The sequence below is a fragment of the Medicago truncatula genome, chromosome 3 (assembly GCF_003473485.1).
Source record: "Medicago truncatula cultivar Jemalong A17 chromosome 3, MtrunA17r5.0-ANR, whole genome shotgun sequence".
NCBI classification, from domain to species: domain Eukaryota; kingdom Viridiplantae; phylum Streptophyta; class Magnoliopsida; order Fabales; family Fabaceae; genus Medicago; species Medicago truncatula.
Window position 1 is genome coordinate 18,070,867 of NC_053044.1, and position 6,690 is coordinate 18,077,556.

General features: G+C 39.2%; 1 non-coding gene across 1 annotated transcript; it reads left to right on the forward strand.

The window, feature by feature from the left end:
* Positions 1–2,887: 2,887 nt before the first annotated feature.
* LOC112420613 (small nucleolar RNA R71) lies at positions 2,888–2,994 on the forward strand. The gene has a single exon (XR_003010786.2). It is a non-coding gene; the product is annotated as a small nucleolar RNA R71 (small nucleolar RNA).
* The last annotated feature ends 3,696 nt before the right edge of the window (positions 2,995–6,690 follow it).

The window sequence follows — 6,690 nt, forward strand, 5'->3', positions numbered from 1 at the left end:
CCATAACCCTTTGAAGGTACCTAAGTACGGGGTTGTGAATGTTGCTAGCTTTGTTGGCACGTGTGTTAAATTGGTCAAGACCGGTGATTTGCTCCCAAAAGGCGGTGGGTTGATAGTTAACCGGTTTTAAATTTTGATCCCAAGAGTCGTGGATGAACCTCGCATTTGCGAAGCCCATCTGATCACAGAAGTGCTGCAGAGACATCTCATAATCAATATTCAAAAGCCGAAAAGAAACTCTATGGTTAGGGTTATCAAAGTTCAACCTATCTTTCGTAAAAACAATAGAACTTAAAAATTCATAGGTGAAGTTCTCATACCCTCGCATAGGTTTCAACATATCTACCCATCCTAACCTTCCTAGCAGATTTAACACATTATCTGTAATACCTAGCTTATTCATGTCATGGTTATCAGGGTACCTGCAAGGTTGTAGAGGTTTATAGATTAGAAGTTTGTACCTATCCCTTTGCTTGTTGTCCCGGAAGATGATGCCATGATTTTTGGCTTGCGCTTTCTTCTTTGGGGGAGGTCCTCCGGATGAACTTGCAACTTCCTTTCCACTTCTCTTTGAAGTCATTGCCTTGACCTTTGCCTTTGGTGTGGTGGTTTGGGTAAGGGTTGTTTTGGTGGAAAAGGTTGGATTAGTGTTGTGGTGAAGGTTTAGGTGAGTTTTTGGGGTTGGGTTAGGGAGGTTGGTGAAGAATTTATGCTTTTTGGGTTAGGTTAGGGAGGGTTACGAATTTGGGTGATGTTGGTTGGGGTGGATGAAAGTTATTTTGGAATGGTGGGTTATGATTGGAATGGTGTTAGTGATTGATTGGGTGGAGAAATTTTGTGAATGGGTGTGATTTGGGGGTAGTTGTGAAGGTTTGTAGTTGTATGGTTATGGAGGTTTGAGAGAGAAGGTGGGAAGTAGAGAGAAGTTTGTGTTGGAGAGTGAAGGAAGAAGGAGTTCAAAAGGTAAGGTTGTATTTACCTGTGGTCGGGCACGGCCGTGCCAAGCTTGGCACGGGCCGTGCCAACATTCTGGTTTTTGGCCACTTGTTTGGTTTATGAAGGTCTGGCACGGCCGTGCCAGTGTGAGCACGGGCCGTGCCAAGGTTCTGGAGGGCGAGGCTTCAAAATTTTCCGTTTTCTTGAATTTTTCTCGGACAATAACCTACAAAATGATTAAAAGAAACAAAAACAAAAACAAAAGCGGTTAAATGCGTGGGTTGCCTCCCACGAAGCGCTCGTTTATTGTCATTAGCTTGACGTTAAGAAAGTGTCCTTAGAAAGGATCAAAGAGGTCATACTGTGTAGTTGACGCTAGAAAGCGTTCTTTCACATTATGTACTTCAATCATGTTACAAGAATAAAGAGCGGGACCTTTCATAACATTTTCCAGCTCGAACCCAATCATTGCATCACTTGCTTGAAAAACTATCCTTCCACTCTGAACATCTATTATAGCACCTGCAGTAGCTAGGAAGGGTCGTCCTAAGATTATTGGGACATCAAGGTCCTCTTCTATGTCGACCACTACAAAATCAGTCGGGATATATATCCCTTCTATTTTAACGGGTATGTCCTCGATGTAGCCAGCTAGGGGGATAGTAGAACGGTCTGCTAGTTTTAAGATCATCTCGGTCGGTTTAAGCTCTCCTATTCCCATCCTTTTGAAGAGGGATAAAGGCAACAAACTTACACTAGCTCCTAAGTCACACAAGGCTTTGTTAACGGTTTCTTTTCCTATCACACAAGGGATGGCAAAACTACCTGGATCTCTAAGCTTTTGGGGTTGCTTCTTGATGATTGCACTACTTTCCCTAGTTAAAGCTATTGTCTCCTTGTGATCTATAGCCTTTTTCTTTGAAAAAATTTCTTTTAAAAATTTGGCGTATAGAGGCATACGAGATAGAACTTCAACAAAGGGGATCTTAATGTAAATCTTTTTTAAGTATGTTTAAGAATTTAGCAAACTGGGCCTCCAAGTTGAGCTTAGTGAGCCTTAATGGATTAAGAGTCTTGTTCTTATCAAGTGGTGTTTTTATCGCATCCTTCTCACCTAGAAGCTTAACACTCTCTCGCTTGACACTTTTGGCTTTGGTAATGGTCTCTTCTAACTTATTGCCCCCAAGAGAAATGGCATTGACATGGGCCTTGGGGTTTGTTTCAGTTTGTCTAGGAAAGACTCCTGGTGTTTGGGAAGAGGTGGCCACTTGTTGGGCCACTTGGGAGATTTGGGTTTCAAGCATTTTGGTGTGTGTGGCGATGGAATCAACCTTGGTATTGAGCTTGGAGAGAGAGTCGTTCAGGGATCCTGTTTGGTTTTTTAACTCTTGAAGTTGTTTATTTTGATTCATCATGCAATTTTCCAACATTATTTCCAAACTATATTTATGAGCCACTCTCTGGTTGTTTGTATAGCGAGGTGGTGCTGTTTGCCCATAGGAACCTTGAGGATTTTTGTAAAAATTTTGGCCTCATTCCTTGGTTGTATTGAGCGTAATTTAGTTGCTCAATATTGGCAGCACTACCTAACTGACAATCAACACCTGTATGACCAGTTATACCACAGACTTCACAAGTAGGGGATGCAGGAGAAGGTGGGGCAGCATTAACATTAAGTTTTTCAATTTTTTGTGTTAATGCCTCAACCTTAGCAGCAAGGTGGTTATATTCAGAGATTTCGTATATACCTGCCTCTTTCTTAGAGGGAGTAGGAGTGGTGACGGCTCTTTCGTTGGTCCATTGATAGTGATTTTGAGCCATGTCCTCAATCAAAGCGTAAGCCTCCGTGTAGTTTTTGTTCATTAGAGCTCCACCTGCAGCTGCATCAACAGACATTTTAGTGGTATATGTCAAGCCATTATAAAACGTGTGGACTATAAGCCACTTCTCTAGGCCATGGTGGGGACAAAGTCTAAGCATTTCCTTGAAACGCTCCCACGCCTCATAGAGAGATTCCCCATCTTTTTGATTGAAACGTGTGATTTGGTCTCTAAGCTTAGCTGTTTTAGATGGGGGAAAGAATCGGGCGAGGAATGCTCGCCTCATATCGTCCCATGAAGTAATGGAACCGACTTCTAGGGAATGGAACCAAGCGCTAGCTCTATCCCTTAAGGAAAAGGGAAAGAGATGAAGTCTTACGGCTTCTTGGTTCTCTTTTATGGTGCCACTGAGTCTAAGGAAGGAAGAAATATGGAGATTTGGATCCTCAGTGGGTGATCCAGAAAACTGGTTTTGCTGCACTAAATTGAGTAGTGCAGGCTTGATTTCGAAGTTATTACCCGCAACCGTTGGGTACACGATAATAGCTTGTGGCTCTTCCGTTGAAGGAGTAGCATACTCTTTGAGAGTATGTTCAGCCATAGCGGTATTAGTTTGTGCCTCTCTCTTTTTCTTATGCAAAAACCTTTCGATCTCAGGAATAAATTCTCCGAGACTTTTACTTCTTCGCATAAGAAACCGAGAACCCAAGAAGTTAGTGGTAAAAACAAAAGAAAGAAAAGTAGAAGAGAAGAGGAAGAGAAAAGAGAAGAGAGTTCTAATCACAAAGAAAGAGTTAATTAAATTAGTTTACTCCCCGGCAGCGGCGCCAAAAACTTGATGAGATATAACCGCAAGTGTACGGTCTTACCGAAGTAGTATAAAAGAGTATCGTTCCGACAGGGATTAGTTCAATTTAGTTAACCTTTAGAGATGATTAGAAGAGAGAAGAGATTGTAAATTGGGGGTTTTAAACGGTTGAAAGCAATATAATAAAAGAGCCTTGGGATCGTTGGTTTCATCTAAATAACAAGTCCTTCTCAAACCAAAACCATAAGCTTATAATGTTATGTTAGACCTAATTTCTCAAGACAGTTTCTCTTAAGTTCCTCTAGCAACCAAGCCTATTTCGCTGACTTGATTACTATTGGATTTTGGTTCCTCTAACAACCAAGCCTATTTCGCTGACTTGATTGTTATTAGTTCCCTTGAAGATCGAAACTATATGTCTCAAAGATTGCAAAGCCTATTTCGCTGACTTTGCAATCCTTGTCTGAATTCACTTGTTCGAATATCAAAGCTCCACTTTCGTTTTATGAATTGATATTTGGAATAATGGACGAACAATTATCAAACCCTCCACTTTCGTTTCCACAGTTTGATAATGGTTAATCCATGTTAAGACGGTGAATTCAGATAAGAAACTAGGGTTACATAAGATTAAGGCTTAGGGCTTGGTTTGATTAGGATTATGTCATTTAGACTTATCCAACAATCCCAAGACAAGAAGAAGTCTACTCACTCATGTTCATCGTAGACATGGGGGAGAAGAGAGAAAGCATGAAAGTAAAAGACAATGAAATAAAGGAAAAGAACTTTATTTAGAAAAGCAAATGTCACTTATTGTATTCCAAGTAAAGATGAATATTAGTGATGGCTAGCTACTCTATTTATAGTACACAATTGACTTAAAATCTAAGCAAGTATATTCCTAGAATATTCCTCGGTAGATTGTGCGCCAAAATAGAATAGCTTGGAGTCAAAGCAAAAGCAGCAAAAGGCATCTGGAGGGTGGCACGGCCGTGCCAGGCTTCTGACTTGTGGGAGATATATTTTGCTTCCCAATCTTCATGTTTTTGTGTCCAATCTGCTCCAAATCCCTTTCTTTTGCTCCAAGACTCTCTCCATCCAATATTCTTCCCTGAAATATAATAAATTGCATTTTAAAGTAAACTATCCTAAAAAGGAAATAATACTAATATAAAATTATATAATATCTAATTAAAACTAAACTAAAAAGCATATTAAAATAACATATAATTGACTCATCACCCAACTAATTCCGCACCAGATGCCAACGTGAACCACAAATAGCACAATCCAAGAATAAATGATTAGTTGTTTCCGACTGTTGACATCCTGAAATGCAAGCTGAGTCATCTAAATGAAGCACGCGCCTTCGAACCAAATTGTCTTTAGTAGGCAATCTATTGCGAAGTACGCACTAAACAAACAGTGACACTTTTGGGGGGATACACTGATGCCATACGTTGTCAACAAGAGACCTGTCCGTTAGTACATCTGGAGTAGTAAGAAAGCGATAAGCTTCCTTCACCGTATAACCCTTAATAGGGTCTAAAAGCTACCTCCAAGTATCAGTGATATTTTCTTGTAAAACAACATTGATTAATAAATGTGAACAGTCTCTCACGCTTTCCTCCTCCCAAGCTAGTAATCTACGGCGCCAAGTCCAAACCCCACCCCCTCGGACAACCCTAACCTCCACATCTCCTCCACCCTACTCTCTTTGTTCATGGCCAAATCGAATAGGCGCGGAAATTTAATACTCAAAGGAACTACCCCAACCCAAGTGTCGTACCAGAACAAAGTATTCCTCCCGTTTCCTATAACAGCCCGATTTTCGTTAGATTTATTTTTACTTATTTTATTGTGTTTATTTGTGCTTGTGTGTGACTATTCATCATTGGGTGCATTTTCATTAGCTTTCGTGTTAGAGGGGTAAATTAGTAATTTGATGAGAATTATTTTTAGTGTTTAGCGAGGACCATTATTTTGCTAAGTTACTAGTGTAGTAATTAGTATTTTACCGTTAAGTGACCGTTGTTAGTATTTTACCGTTAAGTGGCCGTTATTAGTAATTTACCGTTGAGTGTGTAGAAACATTTTAGAATTAAGTTGGAGTGGGTTAAGTCCACTAAGGTTTAGGGTTAAGCCCATTAAGAAAAATAGACTATTTAAGAGTTGTCTTAAGAGAAAATATCACACAATTGTTATTACATAAGATATTTGAGAGAGGTAGAGGGAGAAAGTGAAGGATAAGAGGAAAAAGGGTTAGAGAGAAGAGGAGCTTGAAGATTCAAGAGTTGGAGAGATCCTAGGAGCTAAAGTGAAGCTTGACCTAGGGAATTGATCTAACTAAGGTAAGGGGGTTAGAATTCATCATAATCATTTAGTGTAACTTTTAATTTGTTGTATGATTAAGTGCTTAATTGAATAAGTGATTATTTGTTCTTAGATGTTGAATTTCATGCTCTAATTATGATGGTATGTTTGAATACATGAAATTGGTGATAATTGAATTATTGTTGGTGAAATTGAATGTTCATAGTATGTGAAAATGGGTACTTACGAGTTTTGCCAAATTGATGAATTGAGATATTGCGTTGTTGAATTATGGTTGAATTCATGTCTAAATGAAGTGTTGTTGAATTAGATATGTTGTTGTTGTTGAATTATACCATGGGTATCCCATTTCATGAAGTTGTTGTTTGAATTTGTCAAGTTGTTGTTTGTGTTGGTGAAGTTGTGTTAGATGTTCATGTGAACGACCCAAAGTGAAATTTGATATACAAAGTTGTTGACTGAGTTGTCGATGTTGTTGGATGAGTTAAACTTGATGGAAATTCTGTTTTTATGTTGTAGTTGTGATAGTCGAGTCGTTTGGGAGAAATCGGGAGTTTCGTGTTAAAATTCAATTGTAACCGTTTTGGAAAATGAGTGTTTGAGTGAGGTTTATAAAATGAATTTGGGGGTTGTTAAAACTTGAATTTTTCTGTGCATTATGATAGGGGTAAGTGTCAGGAACAAGTAGGTGAAAACGGCATTGAAAACAGATTAACGGTTTGATTTTTATGCGCGAAAACGTGAAGGTTGAAAATATGATGCTATTTGTCAAACTATGATTGTGCCACGATT